We start from the raw sequence: 21,366 nt of genomic DNA on the forward strand, positions 1-21,366 counted from the left end.
TTGAAAGTTTGTCTTGATAAACTGCACTTTACTTGTTACTAAATTTAACATGAATTTCTTTGAATTTAAATAATTTTTTACTTCCCTATATGGTTCCCTTGACAGCAATTAGCTGAAAACATACACACTACTGAATAGAATTGAAAAAAGAAAATATTATTTCAGCCTTTTCAAACAGGTTGCCCAAGCACTGCCCCCAAACTGACATCACTGGTTGAAACAAAGTTGTTGTGTTGAGCTGATCGGGATGATTAATTAATGGACCTCACTGACTAATATTTTTGAGCAATTTGCATATTTATGAGTGCACAAATATTCCATCAGATAATACATACTGCACACTGACAGGTACTTTTTTAATTTATTCATTTATTTTTACACATAAATAATGTACTGATGGATAGTTATTTTACTGAGCATGGTGATGGTAAATGAAATGAGACAGGAGGAAAAATATATTCAGATGCTTTTGCAAAACTTTTGCACTGCCCTGAGAAGCTTTGTGTTCGCTCGCAAAATAATATAAGATTGGATGACACAAATATTTCAGTGGTAAAACAAGTAACAATACTTCTGCGAGAGGATGCAAATGTCTTGCAAATGAGAGCAATGTGTATTGGGGAACACAATATGATTACACTTTATTTTAAGGAGTCCTTGTTGCAATGTAAGTATGCATTTAAGTACTGAGTGAGTATTAATTAACTACATGCACTTAGTTATATGGTTAGGGTTAGGGGTTTGGTTTATGGTTAAATGCAAGTAATTTTGTAAAATTTATTTTTTATTATAATAGTAATATATGTAATTTGTAACAAGGACACCAAAAAAACCCACAATTCGTTTTTAATTTCACCGGTAAATTCAATACTTTGCGTTCTCTCACAAAACTTTTTTTTTTCACTTTCTAGCAAAAGTAATGAATTTCTCTGAGAAACTTTCTTGGTGGAACACAATACTTTTGTGAGAGAATGCACAATTTCTCAGTGGAACACATTACTTTTCCAAGAGAGTGCAAATGTTTCGCGAGAGAATGTCTAGGGTTACTTGACTGAAACCCTGTTTCCTGAAAAAGCGGCAACGAAATGCTGCGTATCAAATGCTAATGAGAACATTCTTTGTTCAATCGGTTGCGAAGCATGTGTGTCAAACACGCGTCAAACATGCCAAGAAATGGCTTAAATAACCTCAGTGTGTTACATCATTGATTACGTGCACCTGCAGGTTATAAATAGATGTGAAACAGACATACCTTTAGGTTAAGCTTTGTCTAAAGAGATGCCCAGGCATGTCTACAGTATGGCATCGAGGTGCAGAATCTTGTTTCCGCTTTTTCAGGTACAGAGTTACAGTCAAGTAACCCAAGACGTTCCCTATCAAAAGTTACTATCAATGCTTCGTATCAAGGACTAATGGGACCGGGAATACCAATTCCACTGCACCAGGGGATATTAGATGTCTGTGTCCTGAAACATGGCAGGAGGCAACCGAACACCTAATATTTTGCTGGAGACCGCTGTTCCCTGAAACACCAGTGGCGGTGGAGATTGCACAGTGGCCCTCTGAGGGTGCCAGGAAGGAGCCTCTACTCTCTGTTGGAACTATTTGCTCCCACCCCAGGGGTTACACCCCCATGGCCCCAGCGCTTGACCCTCAGGACTTCTTCTTGGGCAAACTAATCGTCCTCAGATACAGCTTCTTGCTTGGCTGCTGATATTGGCGAGCCTCTTCCCAGTCCCTATTAGGGGGCACACAGATCACCACACTCTGCTTTTGCGACTCTTGCTAAAGAGACCGGATTGGGTTGGGGCTGGGTGGCTGACAGCCCTGACACTTGAGAACGGTGGGGAATAAACTTTTCAAAAGCTTCTGCTTGTCTCTTGTTCTTCCTGAACCTAGAGACGACTGTATTCATGGAGTTGCCAAATAGGCCAGATGGAGGAACACTTTGTCCCTATCCTTGATGCCAGTGAGGTTGAGTCACATGTGTCTCTCCGTAGCAACCAACAAAGCCATAGAATTTACTCGAAGAGAGAGATCCATGGTTCATCACAGCTCTGAAAATGCCTCTTTACTAATACTACCGCCTGTGCTTAGGTGCCCTGTTACACCTACAGAACCACCATGGTGTGCAGGGCAGCACCAGCCTGACCTACTGCTTGAAATGCCTTCCCCACCAATGACGATGTTACTCTGCAAGGCTTGGTGAGTAGGGTTCCGGGGGGAGAGGTTGCCCACAAGCACCTCCTCAACCTCACGCATGGTCACATACCCCTGCACCTTAGCACCAACGATAGTTGAATAAATCGAGATGGTGTGTACAAAGATAGGCTCGGAGTAAGGCTTAATCCATGAACAAGATAACTCCTCATGGAGGTCTGGGAAAAAGGGGAGAGATCAATGTTGGGATCTCTACCCCTGATCACCTGACAAAAACCAGTCATATAATTTGGAGTGCCTGGGGTTATCTTGCTCCTGTGGCCAGGCTAACTTAGCCTGGCCACTGTGTTAGTCACTACCTAGAGTAACTCCCCAAATGCTTTGTCGTTGCAAGTGGAATGCTCTGAGGCGGCACTCTCTGTCTCCATATCACCGGAGGCAAGAGAACCTGCTTCCTCGTCTCACTCTGGAGAAGCACATGTGCATGCTTCAGCAGCAAGGGCGGGGACTCCTTGATCGGGTGGGAGTGCGAGTGATAGAGGAGACTTGCGCTCTCTTCGTCTCTCAGCCAACTCGACGGGCGAGCCATACAATATTAATGAGAACGCTGAGGCTCGCACTTCTCGAAAGAAAGCAAGCCTCGAGTGGTGCACTCCAATAGGAAATAACTAACAGTGCTCACACTCAGCGTTCTCAAAAGCAGCAATAGTATGCTCTTCCCAGAGGCACTCCAAACAATAATCATGTGGATCATCATCTGGGATAACTTGTGCACACGGTGGCAAGCATATTTTTTTCTCTTCTCTTTTCTTTTTCAACAACACTAAGGAGACAACACACACACACAAATTGATATCAAAGACAAAGGCTCCCACCAAAAATTTAGGCAGCTGACTTGCTACTATGGCTGGGCAATATATCTAATGATATGATCATGTGCATCCAGTCAGTAAATCTGGGTCCGTGATTACCGCTAAGTCACCATCATCTGCTTTCAAATGGAGCGGCATTTAATAGACAGAGCCATAGATCACCGACAAGCTACGCAATATTGCGTTCATTATCGAATGCAAAGCTTATTGTGTAGCTTGTCAGTATTTTAGTATGGCAGTATTTTAATAAGGCAGTAAGGCAGCATTTTTCAGTTTTTGAATGCAGCCATAGAAACCTGAAGGTATGTTCGTTTCACGTCTATTTATTACCTGCAGGTACACGTTATCAATAACTTAACTCAACGAGGGTTTTAAGCCAATTCTTGGCATTTATGACACACGTGCTTCGCAACTGGTTGAACAAATAATGTTTTTTATTAGATTTTGATACCCAGCATCGAGAGTAGCTTTTTTTTTTTAGAACATTTATGTTCTCTTGCAAAAGTTTCTTGGTGGAACTTAATACTAGTTTTTCCTTATGCATTTTTTTTTCATCGCTATCACCTTAGAGGCTCCATAATATTTCCATTACAAAATGTATAATTTACAGAATATTTAATTTCTAATGTCGCAGGCATTTTGAAATTTTTCTTTGCATGTGATTTCAGTTAGTAAATTTCATCATGAATTTAGAAAAAAATGAACAAATATTAGAATTTAAAGCTCACTTATAAATGCATCTGAATATTAAACTAGGATAAAATATATAAAAAAAGACAAGTATACAGATCTCTTTTGAGGAATATGCAGAAAGTTTTTATTTTAGTTAAAGCATTGAATACAGCACTCATGATACTGGATGGTGATGTCTGACAGGTGCAGCTCTCAGACAATGAGATGTCACCATCTGCACTCTGTCAAGACAAGGCATGGCCTTCCCTTGAGATAAGCTCATCAAAGTTTCATTTTAAATGTCACTATTTTTCTGTTTGATTGTTCTAGAGACAGCGAACCCTATTAACTTCACTCATTTTTCATGAAAGCTAGTTGTATCACCTCAATCCTCCATCAATAAGTCATTTAAAGAAATTATCCTCTTTCTGCCATTATGTGCTTCTGACACGGGCCATAAATTAAACATGTCAAACGAATCACTAGAGTCTCTCTGGGTGTGCAGATGATCTGCTCCTCTGGAAACAACCCATTTCCACTTCAAAGTGCAATCAGAGATTATTAGCCAGCTGGTTTAGAGGAAAGGTGGGATGTGAAAGAGGCTGACCGGCACAGCAGTTCAATTGGTTTTGTTCACATTTAATCACATTTTAGGGAGAGATTCATAATTCATATCTCAAAGACATCAAAGCAAACAATGCAGCGCCGGTCCAAAGGGGCTCCCAGGGAAGCAAAACCCAACATATTCCTGTTTGATGTATCAAATGATCTGTGGAGATGGAGCCTGATTATATATTTTTTTTTATCAAAATATTTTCAAATATTTTATTTTACTTTTTTAAGACACAAATATACCGCTTTTAATTAATAAATGTATTATTATTATTATTATTATTATTATTATTAATTTAATTTAATTTAATTTAATTTAATTTAATTTAATTCATTAAAAAAAATAGAATTCGGTCCATCAAAAAAAATCTTAATTTAATTATTTACATAATTATGCTGATCACAAATGAAACATACTGTATCAAAATGTGCAAAGAAAGAAGATAATTTAATTTAACTGATGAATCGTCATGACTACATACATTTAATTTGTATATCTGAACACAGAAGTTTCTGATTGCTGGCAGTGACATTATAGTGCTTATCTTAATTATACCAGAATTTTGGGATTCAATTAATTGAATGATTGACATGTAAAACAGCAAGCTGATTAAATGAAATTTAAAAGCAAACAATTAAATGTTTCTGCCTTATTAATTTGAACCAACTCCATCATGCAATTTATTTCATTTATTAGTTTACTTAAAGCAATTTATGGCATCAGACATTTCCATTTAAAGGTTAAATGTGGCGCCTCCAATTAGAAAATAAATTGTGTTCTGAAGCCCATTAAAATCTTGAAACAATTGTGTTTTATATGTAACATAATATCGAGCTGTTTATCTCTCCGGGAATATCCACAAAGCGAGATAAATCCATCATTAACTTCTATTTTCAACAGTTTCAAGATGCTCTAACATATCAAAAGAGAGATAGCTACCAGCAAAATGTTTAATTTGACAAGTTGCATCTATCTTTTTTATTATTAGTGCAGCACAGCTGTGTTGTTAGACGGTTTAATACTGCCTGAAGCAGCAGATGAGAGCAAATTAGTTTTGATCCCTAGTTCATATAAAATATTTTGTGAAAAGCATGGAAAACTTGTTTTATACATTACTAGATTTGGGTTCTTCTGCAATAGCAGAACCCTTTTATGGTGTTAAATATACTCTTAAATATAAAGATACTTTGTTGGCAATGATGCTTCCAAGAAGAACCTTATCCATGTAATCTTTCTGTTTGCACAGAGTGTTCTTTATCGACATTTGCATACAAAAAAATAAAAAATAAAAATAAAAAATAAAATAAAACACCTTAACACTCATGGAGCTTTTACTGGTCCTTTAATTTTATTTATTTATTTTTTACATTTCTTCACACTAAGAAAAAAAAAAAAAAGAACTGTTGACTGAAAGGTTATTTGAGGAACCACAAATAGCTACAAAATTTATTGTTTTCAAGACTGTAAGAACCTTTAAAGAACCATCTTATTGTAAGTCTTCTGAAGTCATATGATAAGTCTTGAACCTGAGGAAGAGCAAATTAATTATAGTTCTTAATCGGCTAAAAGATGCAGGAATGATGTCATAAGGCACACCTTCAGCAAACTGTGAAACAGGGTAACACAGCAAACAAAGAAATGAGCTTGTCTGCAGATAAAGCTCTTTGCACAGGAAATGAGGGAAGAGAAGCGCAGTGAAAATAAATGCAATTATAGGCCCAGTGGGATTCCAGATCACTGTAATTAGCTGCTTTTATAAGAACATATATTTTCTTTGAACTTTACCAGGAGAAACTAAACACAAACAATCCTCAAAGTATTTTCTGGCTAATGACAAACAACCATCTGAAATAGCAGCTGTTTAGAGATGTGAGAATCTGTAGTCTAGTGATGTACTGTACATAATCAAAGTAAATGCACACCATTTGTAATCTTAAATCAGCAGTGCAGAGAATGATATTTTCACCTACTGTACTGTACTGTACAGTACTGTACCTACTTGCATAAAATAAATAAATATACAACATTTTAAAATAAAATGAATTAAAATATGAATTAAAATATATAATATTTAATTTGACCAGAGATTTATGAACAATACATACATATATATATATATATATATATATATATATATATATATATATATATATATATATATATATATATATATATATATATATATATATATATATATATATATATATTATTGTAACAATATTTATTTATTTTCAGCTCCTATACTGGCTGAATCCTATCAGATGCTAATACATATTTAACAGATATAAATTTAGAAGTCATTTCACATAAATAATTTAGTAGCAATAATGCAGCATTGTTGCATCCTGCCTAGAAGTATGAGATTAATAACAGAGCAGAATAGAAAGGTGCCTCACTTATGACTTCCTTGTAAATGTAAATGTAATATATATATATATATATATATATATATATATATATATATATATATATATATATATATATATATATATATATATATATATATATATATATTTATTTATTTATTTATCAGCTCTCTTTAGATGCACTCCAGTTCAGCTGAAACCTTACAATCAGCATCTATTAGAAGCACTTCAACTGACTGATGACACCATAAAGCATCCAAACCCAACCTTTATACAGATGACATTTATATCCTCAGTACAGGTGTGAAAAACAATGTAAACTGGGCTGACTCTACTGATCAATTTGGTTTCGAAAAAAGCTGAAATTTCACAACACAAAGACCTTCCTCTAACCTGTTATTTAATGTTGTCTCTTTTAAACTCTCCCAAACCTGATCGGAGTTCTGTGAGAGCTTTTTATAATGTGTTCTAAATATGGCATTTGTGCTCGCTGAGTGCCTTTGCTTCGAGAGCAGCAGGACCACTGACATTTATAGGACATTGAATGAAGAACTTCAGCTCAAACACAGCAGGGCTTTGACAAACTGTACTTTTATTATAATTTAATAGATAAAATGTAGCATTTATGTAAGGTTGAAAATATAATAGAATATAATATGCTCAAAAAGAAATGAATAGTACTTTCAAACACTAAAGAAATGAGTAGTACTTTTATATAAAATATTTTAAAATTGCATACACATGAGATGAATGGTCCAGTCACATGAGTGGCATATAATAAACTATTTTATGCTTTATAAATTATTCCTTATCACATGACCAGTCATATACTACTCACCTTATCCTGGTAAATACACCCAAGTCAAGCTACAGTCCACAGTTCACCAAAGCCCATCGCCATCCGCAGCTCCCCCAATCATGCCGCCGTCCACAGCTCACCCAAACCTGCCAGCCATTAATGTGGCAACCCAAAAGGACATTACAATAGCAAGCCCAACGAACATTAATGTGGCAAGCCTGTCAGCCCCAAAGCTCAATCCAGTATCTGTTCCTTGAAAGCACCATCAAGTTCCCGCTCCTCATAAGTGCCTTCCAAAGCAGAGGGCTCCTTTTCCCCATCAAGCCCAGGATGGGCTCCTGATTCCCGTCAAGCCCAGGGAGTGCACTTGTTTCCCCATCAAGCCCAGGGTACGCTCCTGGTTCCACGTTAAGCCCAGACAGGGCTCCAATCCCCAAGTACAGCCCTGTAAATTTCCCCAAGTATTTTTATATTTTTTGTAGGGGTTTTGGGGATAGTAAGGCTCCCTTAGAGTCCCCTGCTCCACCACCCCAAATTGCTCCAGAGGTCCACTATCCCGCGTCTGTCCAGAGGGACCTACTTTATTTATTGTTGTGTTATTATCATTTTCATTGGTATTATACATATTTATATTTAACTTTCAGCTTTATTTTTATTTCAGTTTTAGTGTTTAAAATTTTTGTACTTCAACTTAACTGTGATTTTAATTTCAGTTAATTACAATTAATAACATACACTGTAAAAAATAAGTGTAATTTTAACTGTAAAATTTTGTAAAAACGCTACGGAAAAAAAACTGATAATAGGTTAACAGTAAGTTCCCGTACTATATACAGGGAAAAACTGTAAAAGATCTAACAAAGCATTTAATGTAAATTTACAGTAAAATTCTGTTAATTATACAGCTTTTAGAAGTAAAAAAAGAACAAATAAATGTATAATTTACAGTCTAAAACTGTAAACTGATATTCCCAGAATTCCCTGCGTGACACTCCACGTTTGAAAGTATTTTGTTTAAATAATCATGTTTTTAAATAGTTCTTGTTATCAGTTATGTACATTTGAGCTTTATGTTACATCTTCTGTTGCTTAATGAAAGTTTTTTGCATTATTTAAGTATCACATGTGTTACCATGATGGTGTTTTGTGTTTCCATAAATGTGCACCTTCTATATGTTAATATATACTTCTGCTTGTGGTGAAGCTACTTGTGATGAGCTTTGATACTTCATGTGGCTTTCTCTTATACAGTACCATCTTTATTATTATGGTGGTTGTCAGTATTTTCAAGGTTCAAAACAGATTTAATTTTGTGTGTTGTTGAATTTACTGGTTTATATTCACATTTTCTTGTTTGTAAATTACAGCTTTATATTGTAAAATTAACAGTTTTTGACGTAAATGTGTTTACAGTTTTCTGTATTTTTACAAAATTATTCTGGCAACCACAGCTGCCAAAAAGTTTTTGTAAAAACAACAAGAAATTTTTTACAGTGTACATTTTTAATTTCACTAAACAAACTTTTTGTAATGTTGTTAATTTTAGTTTTTATTAGCAATAACATCTGGAAAATAATGGATAATTCTGGCCATGATAATTCTGGCCATAAGGGAGAAATAATCATAACAGACTATAGTTTCCCTGTCTGCTGGCTACATGGGCCAACTTGCAGTATTCTGGCTATGAACCACAACAGAAAGAGACTGTTTGATCAACAAGTAAAGCGACCAACCAACAGTGCATCATTCCCATCCACACAGCACTAATCACATCAGTAAATAAACCCATCATTTCTGAGCCTGGTCAGTAAACCTCTGAGCTCTGGGCTTCAGTGTGTGGCTTTGTTAGATCTCTGTGACTTTATCCTGAAGGATGAACGGCTCTAAAGACTCACATTACACTCACCAAGGGATCCAGAGTAAATGACAGGATGATCACTTCTGCTTATCACTGCCCTCTGTCCTGCATATATCAGAGTCAGAGCTACACAGCAACATGGCTTCTGTCACAGCTTGCTCTCTGTGGTTGTGCTTAAACCTAAAAAATAAAATTATGTTATTATTTACCCTTTTTTTTTTCATTTTTCTCTTCTTCCGTAGAACACACAAGGAGAAATCCAAGCTTAAAAAAGCACAACCACTGTATATGTAAAAAAAATATAAGTAAATACATAAATAAAATCATATTCAAATGAAAGCTTTGACAAACACTTAAAAATTTCAATTGATACTCAGTGGTAATCTTTTCAGTGCCAACATCCCACCCGCACCACCCATCTTCTATGTTGCAGATGGCTTCTACGTGCCATTATTCAAATACCTGGGGAGTATTATCTCTGAAGACAATAGCATTGACAATGAGGTCCAGAACAGAGTCAAACAAGCATCAGCTGCCTTTGGGAGACTCTGTCGGCGGGTTTTTCAGAACAAGAACATTCATCTCAACACTGCCCCGCAGAGTGCTATATGGCCAGCTACAACTAGGCCAGCACTCTGCTGGAGGCCAGAAGAAACACTTTAAAGACCAAATGAAAACAGTGCTTAAGAGGTGCAAAATAAAACCTAGGGACTTGGAGAACATGGCTGCTGACCGTAACACCTGGTGGCAGCTGTGTCTAGATGGGAGCCAAGCACTGGAGGAGGAAAGGACAGTTAGGAGACAACAAAGAAAGTTCAGGAGAAACACACCCATAAATATCATTAACACCAATAGCATGTATAAATGCCCCACCTGCAATAGAACCTGTGGATCCAGGATCGGATTATTCAGCCATCAGAAAACTCACCATTAAAAGACAGAAGTGGACGTCATCATCGGATTCGATGGACAACCGCAAGAAAGCATTTGATCTGCTCTCCTTGTTGCCTAAGACAAATTTATCCTAAGGGAGACAATTAAAGAGAAACTTACTGAGATACTAGAAACTTAAAATATACATTTATTAACAAATCAAAAATCATAGGCACCAAATTTTGGGTGTTGTAGGCTGCCAGAACTAAGTGAGCTTTCGGTAGGTTTCTAAAGATCAATAGGAGGTAGCAGACACTTTTATCCAAAGCGACTTAAAGGGGGGGTGAAATGCTATTTCATGCATACTGAGTTTTTTACACTGTTAAAGAGTTGGATTCCCATGCTAAACATGGACAAAGTTTCAAAAATTAATTTGTAAGTTTGAAGGAGTATTTTTGTTACAGAAATACTCCTTCCGGTTTTTTCACAAGTTTCGGAAAGTGTTTTTTTGAGTATGGCTCTGTGTGACGTTAGATGGAGCAGAATTTCCTTATATGGGTCCTAAGGACACTTCTGCTGGAAGAGCGTGCGCTCCCGTATAGCAGCGCACTGAGAGGCTGAGCACACACTCACTGATCAGAGCGAGAGCGTCGCGAAATGTCACAGAAGTGTGTTTTTGGTTGCCAGGGCAAGACAACCCTGCAAAGATTACCAAAAAAAAAAAAAAAAACAGCATTAAGGGACCAGTGGATGGAGTTTGTTTTTACAGAGCATCAACGGAGTTGTGCAAGTGTTTTTGTTTGTTCCCTGCATTTCGAAGATGCTTGTTTTACAAACAAGGCCCAGTTTGACGCCGGCTTTGCACATCGTTTATTTCTTAAGGATAATGCAATCCCAACGAAAAAGGGTCACGATCGTGTGTAGGAACCGCATGCGGTGAGTAAAACTGCTTCAAATATCTCTGTGTTGTTAACTTAGCTATCAGCGCGTAAGCACATCAAGTAAACAACATGCGATGTTGCATCAAACTGCACTTTCCACATGTACAGCTTAAAAAAAATAAAATAAAAAAAGACGACATAAAGTGGAACTTAGTCATTTTCCAAAACCGCTAAGCAAATATATACAGTTTTAGTACATACCACATAGAGACGTCATTTGCTGATGCTGCTCTAGTTAAATTTCAGCCTCTGGATCTGTGTCACAGCTTCCAGACGCTCTCAACGCAAAAGCCTACTGGCGCTAGTGATTCTTTAGCTCCGCCCACACGTCACGCCTCCAGACTGTCGTGTTTTTCCGGGAAAAATCTGTACAGACTATCTTTCTCTTATGATAAAACTAAAGACTTGTTGGAGTTATGCAGGATGCCGTACTACTCTATAGGTACTCAGGATTAACAGGATATTGAGTGAAAACGAGCATTTCACCCCTCCCCCCCCTCCCTTTAAAAATTTTAACAATAGAAGCAATCAGACCAAAGAGAGAACAACAACAGTATACAAGTGTCATGGCAAGTCTCGGTTAGTCTAGAACAGATCCCGTAGCTATGTTTTTTTTTTTTTTTTTTTTTTTTTTTTCAATAAAAATATAGATAGGGAAGAAAAAGTAAGGGCTAATATTAGCTGGTCAGGTGCTGAAGAAAAAGATGAGTCTTCAGATTTTTTTTTTTTTTTTTTTTTTTTTATAATTAAATACTCAACTGTTCAAATTGAGATTGGGGGGTCATTCCACCAGCTGGGCACAGTCCAGGAAAACATCAGTGAGAGTGATTTTGAACCACTTTGGGATGGCACCACAAAGTGTCGTTCACTTGCAGAACACAAGCTTCTGGGGGGCGCATGAGTTTGAATTAGTGAGTTTAGGTATATTGGTGTCACACCAGTGGTTGTCTTGTAGGCAAGCATCGGTACCTTGAATTATATGCAAGTGGCTACTACTTTACAGTGTAACCTGATGAGGAGAGGAGTAACGTGAGCTTTTTTTGGCTCATTGAAGAAAACCCTCGTTGCGTTCTTGATCAGTTGCAGAAGCTTGATAGTACATGCAGGAAGCCCCGTCAGGAGAGCATTACAATAGTCCAGTCTGGAGAGAACAAGAGCTTGGACAATAAGTTGTGTGGCTTGCTCTGACAGGAAGGGTCTTATCTTCCTAATGTTGTATAAGGCAGATCTGCAGGACCGGGTCGTTGTAGCAATATGGCCTGTGAAGCTTAACTGATGATCGATCACAACTCCTATGGGAGTTATGGTTGATGAACCCAGCTGTATAGAGTAGTTGTGATGACATGATGTGTTAGCTGGAACCACCAGCAGTTCTTTCGTAGTAAGGTTGAGCTGAAGGTGATGATCATTCATCCAGCTAGAAATGTCACTCAGACAGGCTGCAGTGCGAGCAGCTACCGTCGGATCATCTGGTTGAAATGCAAAGTAGAGTTGAGTGTCATCAGCATAGCAGTGATAGGAAAAGCAACGCTTCAGAATGACAGATCCTAATGACGTCACATAGGTGGAGAAGAGAAGAGTCTTGAGGGACCTTGGTAGAAAGAAGTTGTGACTTAAAAACTTCACCCCTCTAAGACACCCTGAAGGATCTATCTGAGAGGTAGGACTTAAAGGGTTATTTCACTTTCAAATTAAATTTTGGTATGTTTTAATTTACCTCAGGGCCATCCAAGATGTAGGTGTCTTTGTTTCCGCAGTAGTTTCCATTTTTATATTTTTCTTGTTTGATTGTAACCGTTCTTGTTCTGTGACATAATGCAGGTCTATGGTCACCACCTCAAAGAGCATGCACAGAGAAGTCCAAATTAACCAATTCCCCATCGTAAGTACACATTCTGAAAAAGCTACCCAGTGGTAGAAAATACAAAGAAAAAAATGTGGGAGATAAAATAGAACCTTGTGGCACACCCACAAAAGATAAAAGCTATGAGCTGTTTTAAAGCCCAATTGAAATGTTTCTACTATTGGGTTTCCATTCATGAATGGTAGTAATTGTTAGAAAACTATTTTTTTTTTTCTAAAAAATTCTAGACAAAATGCCTTTTTTAAATATGTCTACAATTCTTCATATCATCAAGGGCCAGATTTAGCCATATCAATCTAGGAGTCACCACAGCATGTTTAAAATATTTTAAGCATGAGCCCCCAAGCAAACTTTTGTTAATCAAATGTACTAAACTCAAAGATGCACAGTCAAACACCTCATTTAACAAATGAGTAGGCATCACATTGTTTACAAAAAAGGTGGGTTTCATTTTCTTTCACAATATCTTGTAATGTTGATACAGTTTAACAGGCTGAAACTCCCATGCCCCTGATGGAATCTGGGAAAGTTGATCGGTGATCTTTTGATTGAAGAAATATAAAGACTTCACACAGGAAATCAATGGTGACTGTTGATTATATACTATTCAGTGGATTAATTACAGAGTGTATGATGGAAACATGAATTTCTGGTTATTAGCACTGTTAATGTTAAAACCATTTTTTTTAAGTTATATTAAGTTAAATTTGAATCAAGGACTGAATTTGGAAAAACTTTAATAAATTATTAAAATTTTCATTTTTGGGTTCACGCTGCCAGTCTCTGTTTTCCTGGGTGTTCCCTAGTGAGCTCACTTTTCCTTAGGCACTTCACCATAGGCACTTTAATTCCTCTAGTCTGGTCCTGTCTTCACAGTAATTGCACTCCAATTAAATCGCACAGGTGCAGACAATCCTTTGACATTAGCCTCCCTATAAATAGCTGTCCTTCTCTGTTGTTTGTATGGAGTCCTTACCGTCTGTGTACTATGTTCTCATCTCCCGAGACTTCTTCTTGCCTTCTCGTTCCTCCGAGTTTCCAATCCGTTTCATCCGGTTCCCTCTTTTGTTTTGTTTTGTCTGTCACCTTGGACTGTTAGTTTTTGTATTACCTTTTGTTATTAAACATCGTACCTGCTATTGGATCTACCCTCTCCTTGTGTTTTCCTAACACACACATCATCACAGAAGGACTCCATCACCAAGATCCAGTGGTATGTCTTTTCGTGTCTCCTCCCCAACCAGCATGGTGGAGCGGAGGAATAAATATTTAAAGTTGACCTCTTTCCTCCAAGAGGGCAATGAAGTGGGTGCCATGGCACTGGTGTTTTGGTCCCTGGCAGAGGGCATGGACTACAATGATGCATGATGAATCCCTTAAGGACTATTTTAACTCTGGACTGGATGACCCGGTTCCTCAGGAGGAACTCCATCAATTGGACACATTCGGGTTCTGGAAGTTTGTGTGCTACCTGCTTGTGTGCTACCGATGCTGTTCCGGAGGCTGAGGTGGTGCCCGATGCCAAGGCTCTTTCCAGAGTTGAGTCAGTTCCCGGTTGACCCTCTAGAGTCGAGTCAGGTGTTCATGGACCCTCCAGAGTCAGGGTTAGTCACCGTCGACTTTCCAGTGTCAGGGTTAGTTACCGTTGAGCCTCCAGAGTCAGTGCTAGTTCCAGTGAACTCTTCAGGGTCGAGTCAGGTTCCAGTGAACTCTTCAGGGTCGAGTCAGGTTCCCGTGAACTCTTCAGGGTCAGGGCTAGTCACTGATGACCATCCAGAGTCAGGACTAGGTACCATGGACTTTCCAGGGACCAGGCTAGTCACCGGTGATCTTCGAGGACTGAGTCAAGTCACCGGGGATCTTCGTCCTCCCGTTGGGCCGACCGCAAGGACATGGTGGTCTTCCGCTCCGCCCTGGGCGACTCTGGCATCGACCACTAAGATGTGGTGGTTTTCTGCTCCGCCCTGGGGGGGCTTCTGCCTTGACCACATGGGTGTGGTGGTCCTCTGTTCCGCCCGGGTGGGCATCACTTGATGTCCTCCATGGACCCATGTTTTTGTGTTTTTGTTTCATTTTTGTTTTTCTGTCTGTCTCCTTCTTTGGACCTGGCCCTCCATTCCTCCCCATGATCCTCCGCCGGTCCACCACCCTCCTGGACTCCTTGTTTTGTGTTACACGTCTCTGTCTTTCCATTTTACCTGGTTCTCCTGTCTTTGTCTTCCCATTCTATCTGGTTTTCCTGTCTCTGTTTTCTGACCCTCCGTCCCTCCCCCTAGTCCGCCGTCGGTCCACCTCCCTCCTACCTCTTTATTTATTGGGTTTTCCCTGGGTTTCAGGTGGAGCATCTGGCAGCTACTCCGTAGGGGAGGGGGTAATGTCACGCTGCCAGTCTCTGTTTTCCTGGGTGTTCCCTAGTGAGCTCACTTCTCCTTAGGCAGTTTAATTCCTCTAGTCTGGTCCGGTCTTCACAGTAATTGCACTCCAATTAAATCGCACAGGTGCAGACAATCCTTTGTCGTTAGCCTCCCTATAAATAGCTGTCCTTCTCTGTTGTTTGTATGGAGTCCTTACCGTCTGTGCACTATGTTCTCATCTCCCGAGACTTACCCTTGCCTTCTCGTTCCTCCGAGTTTCCAATCCGTTTCATCCGGTTCACTCTTTTGTTTTGTTTGTCACCTTGGACTGTTTGTTTTTGTATTACCCTTTTTGTTATTAAACATCATACCTGCTATTGGATCTACCCTCTCCTTGTGTTTTTCTAACACACACATTGTCACAGAACTATGCCTTTAACTCTAGTGAAAAGAGCACTTCTATCAGCACGTTTCCACGTATCCTGCCTTAACTAACTTTAAGTTAATTTACAATGAATTGTGACTCTGGGGAAAAACGGGACCTCATCCCTACCATTTTGGGTAATAAGGCCATTGTTTCAGATCACTAGTTCGCATTTTGGTAGTCTATCCATCCACTGCAGGTGCCATACTGAGACATACAGATATACAAACGCCCCTATCCGATTGCAATCCAATGAGAGGGAAGCACATTTTTAAGGACAAGACAGTAGCCTATAGGATGTAGTTTGAATGTTTGGTAGTCCTCAAATAACATTTTAATCGCGTCTTGTAACACTACAAAGAGAAAGGAACATTTTAAATTGCATCAAATGACCCCTTTAAGAGATTTCACTTGGTTTTGAATAGCACAGTAAACTCTTCGTTTGAAGTAGCATGTAATTGCCCTGACCAACCCAAGGAGTCTTCTAAAAATACAGGTTGGATGGTAGTAGAAGTATTAAATATGATATATAAATATGACACACTAACCTTTAAATCATCAATTTGCAGATTATGGGTTAGAACCAGGTCTAAGATATGGCCATTATTGTAAATAGGGATATTTTGCACAGCAAATATGCACATTAAAATCACCCAAGAGCAAAAAGTGATCATACTTCATGGACATTTCACAAAAAATTTGGACAAGGACAGTTAATACATTAGTAGTCCTTGGGCAAAAGTTCAGATATCGGCAAACAATCTCCTACCTTAAGCCAGGTTTCTGCTATGAAGAGGAAGTCCAGTTATTTGTCATAACAAAATCATTCAGGATGAAAGTTTGTTTACCAGGAAATGGGGGTTTACCTACATAAGTTGAATTGGTGTTGATTCCTTGATATTAGGCTGATCACGGTGCAAATAGCGGAGGTTCGTATGATCCACATCTCTCCCCCAACAACGTGGTGGAATGATCCTTCGTACTGCTTCAGAAAAGATTGGTTGGATCCATGCACCTGATCCCTCTTAACCACACTGGGAAGCTGATCAGTCAAGGATGTGACCTGGCATAGCATGGCAAATTGGTGCATGGACCTCCAGTTTGTTGCCTGAAGCATTCTAAATTTAACAATGATACCGCCATAGCATCTTTTCCAGGGGTGCTTTTCGCGTGGAGCATCGTATGGTGAATGCCACAGATGGTTGGAAACATTAGCCAACACAGTAGGGGGACAGTGACTTGACACCATGTAGTCAGTTGCTTGCGTCTCGGCCGCAGTTGATTAGATGAATAATGGCTAATACTGATCGTAACTGAAGAGTGAAGCCACTTGTCGAGTTAAAAAGTTAGCCAACATAACAGCTTACAAGCTCAAACACATAAAATCCCAGACCAATGGTGAGCCACACACATCTGCGCCATCTTGAATCTTTTGTTTCTATACTCTCTCTCAGTCAATTTTTAATGCACGGTGATTAATGACAGCTAATTCATCTGACTTAACCATAGGGCGTTTCAAAGTCGCAAAAATATACAAAAATACTGACAGTTACTGTAAATTAGGAATTACATTTTTTTAAACTTCATTTAAGCTTAAGTTTAATTATTTATTCATTTTTATAAAAAAAAATGCATATACTGTTTATTTAAAGCTTGTGTTTGAATAGTTTGCCAGAGCATAACAATAGAGAACAGTGTGAAAATTATGTTATCAATTGCACAAGTCATGGCGATCACTTTTATAACACTTTCTTGTCATTTTAAAGTTATCTTAGTTTGTCACACCAACAGAAAAAAATACAAAATATTACCCAAAAATCTGCCAAGCAAATAAAATAAGAAAATAAAAAAGGGCGGTATCCTCTACTCTCAAACACTGGGGGCATGTCAACTCTTAACTGTCAAATACCGCTACAGCCTCAATTGGTGCTCCTAGTAGTGTGTTACTAACGGTACTGACATCTTGTGATTGAGCAGGTGAACTGATTTGAATGTGATGTAGTTATAGTTGTTTTGGTTCTAACTCCACTATTCAGCACTACATAGATCACAGTCTTTGTAATGTGTTTGAGTACTAGATTTGTAACATTTATAAAGCATTCAGAAACAGTTCTCTGAATTGACTTTACAGGGACTTTACAGCTCCAGTCCACATTACACTGAAAATACTGGCAAGATTTCTTTTTCTTTTTTTTTTCTTTTTTTTTCTGTTAATACGGGTTCATACATCATATGGGTTTGAAATGACATGAGACAGAGAAAATCAAGACTTCCTTTTGATTTTCTAAGGATTGAGAGGTTATCGTTGTTTAAAGTACATATTAAGTGAAGCTTTTCAACCAACATCTTGGCCTCTAGAAGACCTAGAAGTAAACTTCACCCAAAACTATTCTGCTTAATTATGATCAGTAAATAAGTGATTTGTTATTCTGAACAAAGACAAGAACAAGAGATTTCACAAAAATATACTTGATACAAAATACAAACTTCCAGATACATTAGAAATGTGAGGTCTTTGTTTGCTCTTGTGCCTACTGTAGATTTTGTGTGTGTTTATATTTTGATGGTGTAAAAAACAACAACAACAACAACAACCTTGGACTAATTTTGTATGAATGAATGAATGAATGTCTGATGACTTAAAAACTATTGGCCATTGGTAGTGCAATTACATAAAATAGTGAGCCCACAGCATTGCAACTACTTATAATTATAAGTAAATGAATGAATGAATGAATGAATGAATGGATACTTTTTTATACAATGAATATTATTATTAGTTTTGACAAATGGTTTTATTTTTTAATTAATTAATTAATTAATTAATTTTTTTTTTGTCAGTAAAAATCCTATAAAAAGTTTTGGGTCTTTTTGCATATGGTTATAATATACATTGTTTTTTTGCATTGGTTATAATATACATTTCTTTAATTATTTTAATCCATTTAAAAGGAGGTATGCAATTTTGAATTAGAAATATTATAACAGGCCCTTTGAATAAGTTAAATCAAAAGGTACAGCAGAAAATTTTAACTGAATCTTGGACTTCATTACCCGCTGAACTCAACCCCAGTAATTACCCATCACCTTTTCAGCTTTAATTCCCTTTATATCTGCCTTTACCATTCAGGCCTGACATATTAAATCATCTGCATAAAAGATTAAAAGAATATAGATGGACACCGTGGAATTCCAGCATTCACACTAATCAAAGCTTACATTTACATGATGCCACTAGTAAATGACAAAGAGATGAGGTGATGAACAGATAACTGTAATGATTCTGCTGAAATCATCTGATATAATATATTAAAGATCCAATAAGATGAAAATTCTAAGCGTCCTATCACTGTTTATAAGTACTGTACAACAGGTTTAAATCCATGCAAGGTTAAAAAACATTGTCATTTTGCCAAAATATCATTTTAAAATTACCTCAATTCTCAGAGATCCCCAAACGGTTCGCGCAAAGCTATTCAAAAGATCCGTTCCTTAAACCCCGCCTTTCGGTAGCATACTGTGTTCTGATTGGTCAACTGACATAGTCAGTTTTGATTGGTTGTTCCGCACACAACTTCACGGTAAACAATGCGTTAGCATCTTTTTGGGGTGAATTATGTCTTATTCCTCTCATCGCGAAGCAAACAGTAAAATAAAAAATAAAAAAAACTTGAAGAACAGTCTCGCTGCGGGGGCGTCGTCACATTAGATATAATGAAGGGAGACATGAAAAACAGACATTGCGTTGTTTTCATATGGCTTACTTTATCACAGAATATCTGTCTTTATACTATATCATCAGAATATCTCTTTTCGGCAGCACTTGTTTAGTTTAAAAGTAGACAAAGCTTTCTATAGATATCTCTCTCATGTCTCTTCGTTGAGTATTCACGGAGTTATAGTTAATTTTAATGAAGTGTTTGTAAATGAAGATCAGCGCAGACAAAGGCTGCAGACAGCACACCTTGTTTGTTATCTTTATTTTATAAGTGCACAAAGTTTTGTTGTTATTATTTCTGTATCCAAAAAAAGTAGACCCTTTACAGATTCGATTGATGTATTGCTCTTATCTGTACAATTAAAACTGAAAGTGTAATTTAAGTTCTTTTCGGGGTTATCAGGGGAAAATGACTCATAACGCGTATCCGAGTTAATCGACTCTAGAGGGTTTAACATATAACGTTAGTGCTAGCGCGACATGCTGATGAGACGCTCGGGAGAAAACAAACAAATAACTTTAAAATCATACTTACAGGCTGTGATTTGGAGATGCTTGTTTGTCCAAATAAAGTTGGTTATAAACCCTCTTTTATGGCCAAACGCTTTGAAAATCCCGCCTTGAACTCACAGAGATTAGAAAAGCAGTCATCAGTGAAATGTTGTGAACACAACAAAAGGGATTTGTTGTACTGCTCTGGTATTGTGTTAAAAATGAATTTTAGCCATTGGTTCTTCTGATCTTCATTCTTTGACAGTGAAAATAAAACAAACTTGCCTTTACAATTAAAAACACACTGTCTCCTCGACATGATGCTATCACACCAACTACTACTAACCAGAGCGTCTGTGTGGGGGGGTGGGGCAGGTCAGAGTTTTTTTTCTCCCAAGACGGTAGGCGGAGATTATTATGCAACGTGTTCTAGTGACGTAAATAGAGATGGGCAAAATATTTGAAATCTATAACGACTCGTTTCAGCGATTCAGAGTCGACTCCTTACTTTAGAAGCCAATAACTTTATAAATCGTGTACTTTTTGGTTTAATTACTTTGCACATTGTTTACACTGATGGACAGCTACACTGTAATACAGGTCATTCACAACTGAATGAAACACTTATTGTATATGTACTGCGATTATTTTTCATTTATAGTTTTAAACATGCATTGTATATGTTGCATTTTTACTAATTTTTATGTAAAATAAAGATTATATATAGGCTGTGACACTCGTTCTTGATCACTTTCTGTGTTGTTATATCATTGTACTAGAAATCACAAAATATATAAATGTACTAGAAAATGACTTTTGCCATTATGTTGTGTCTTAATTGCGTGCAAATGAGTCATCAAATCACTCAACCATTTCTTTAAAGGGGTCATATGATGCGATTTAAATTTTTCCTTTCTCTTAGGAGTGTTACAAGCTTTTATGGAGGACTTTTTCCTGATCCTGGAAGAGTAGACTACAATGCTGGCTGTTCTGACTCACAGACTGTAAAGAATTTGACTCAAACACAAGTTTTGAGCAGCGTATAGTAGCGCTTGTTGTTTGTAATTTCTCCGATCACAAATGCAGACATGGTTTTATGTTTATGTGTCATGATGCAATGCACCGTGTAAAAAGACAGTATGTCCCGACTGTATGCAACAAATGCCTCGTTTATAATTGGTTTGAATGATTTTTTAACGTCACTCCGGCCAAAACACAGCATCACAGTATGGTGAGGGGCATAACATTTCCATCCCATGCTTGAGATATTCGGCCAATCACAATGCACGGGATGGCTGGCCAATCACAGCATTCCTTGCTTTTCAGACCAATGAGCTTTGTAAAAATCTACGCAATTAGT

Source organism: Carassius gibelio, chromosome B20, assembly GCF_023724105.1.
Source record: "Carassius gibelio isolate Cgi1373 ecotype wild population from Czech Republic chromosome B20, carGib1.2-hapl.c, whole genome shotgun sequence".
NCBI lineage: Eukaryota > Metazoa > Chordata > Actinopteri > Cypriniformes > Cyprinidae > Carassius > Carassius gibelio.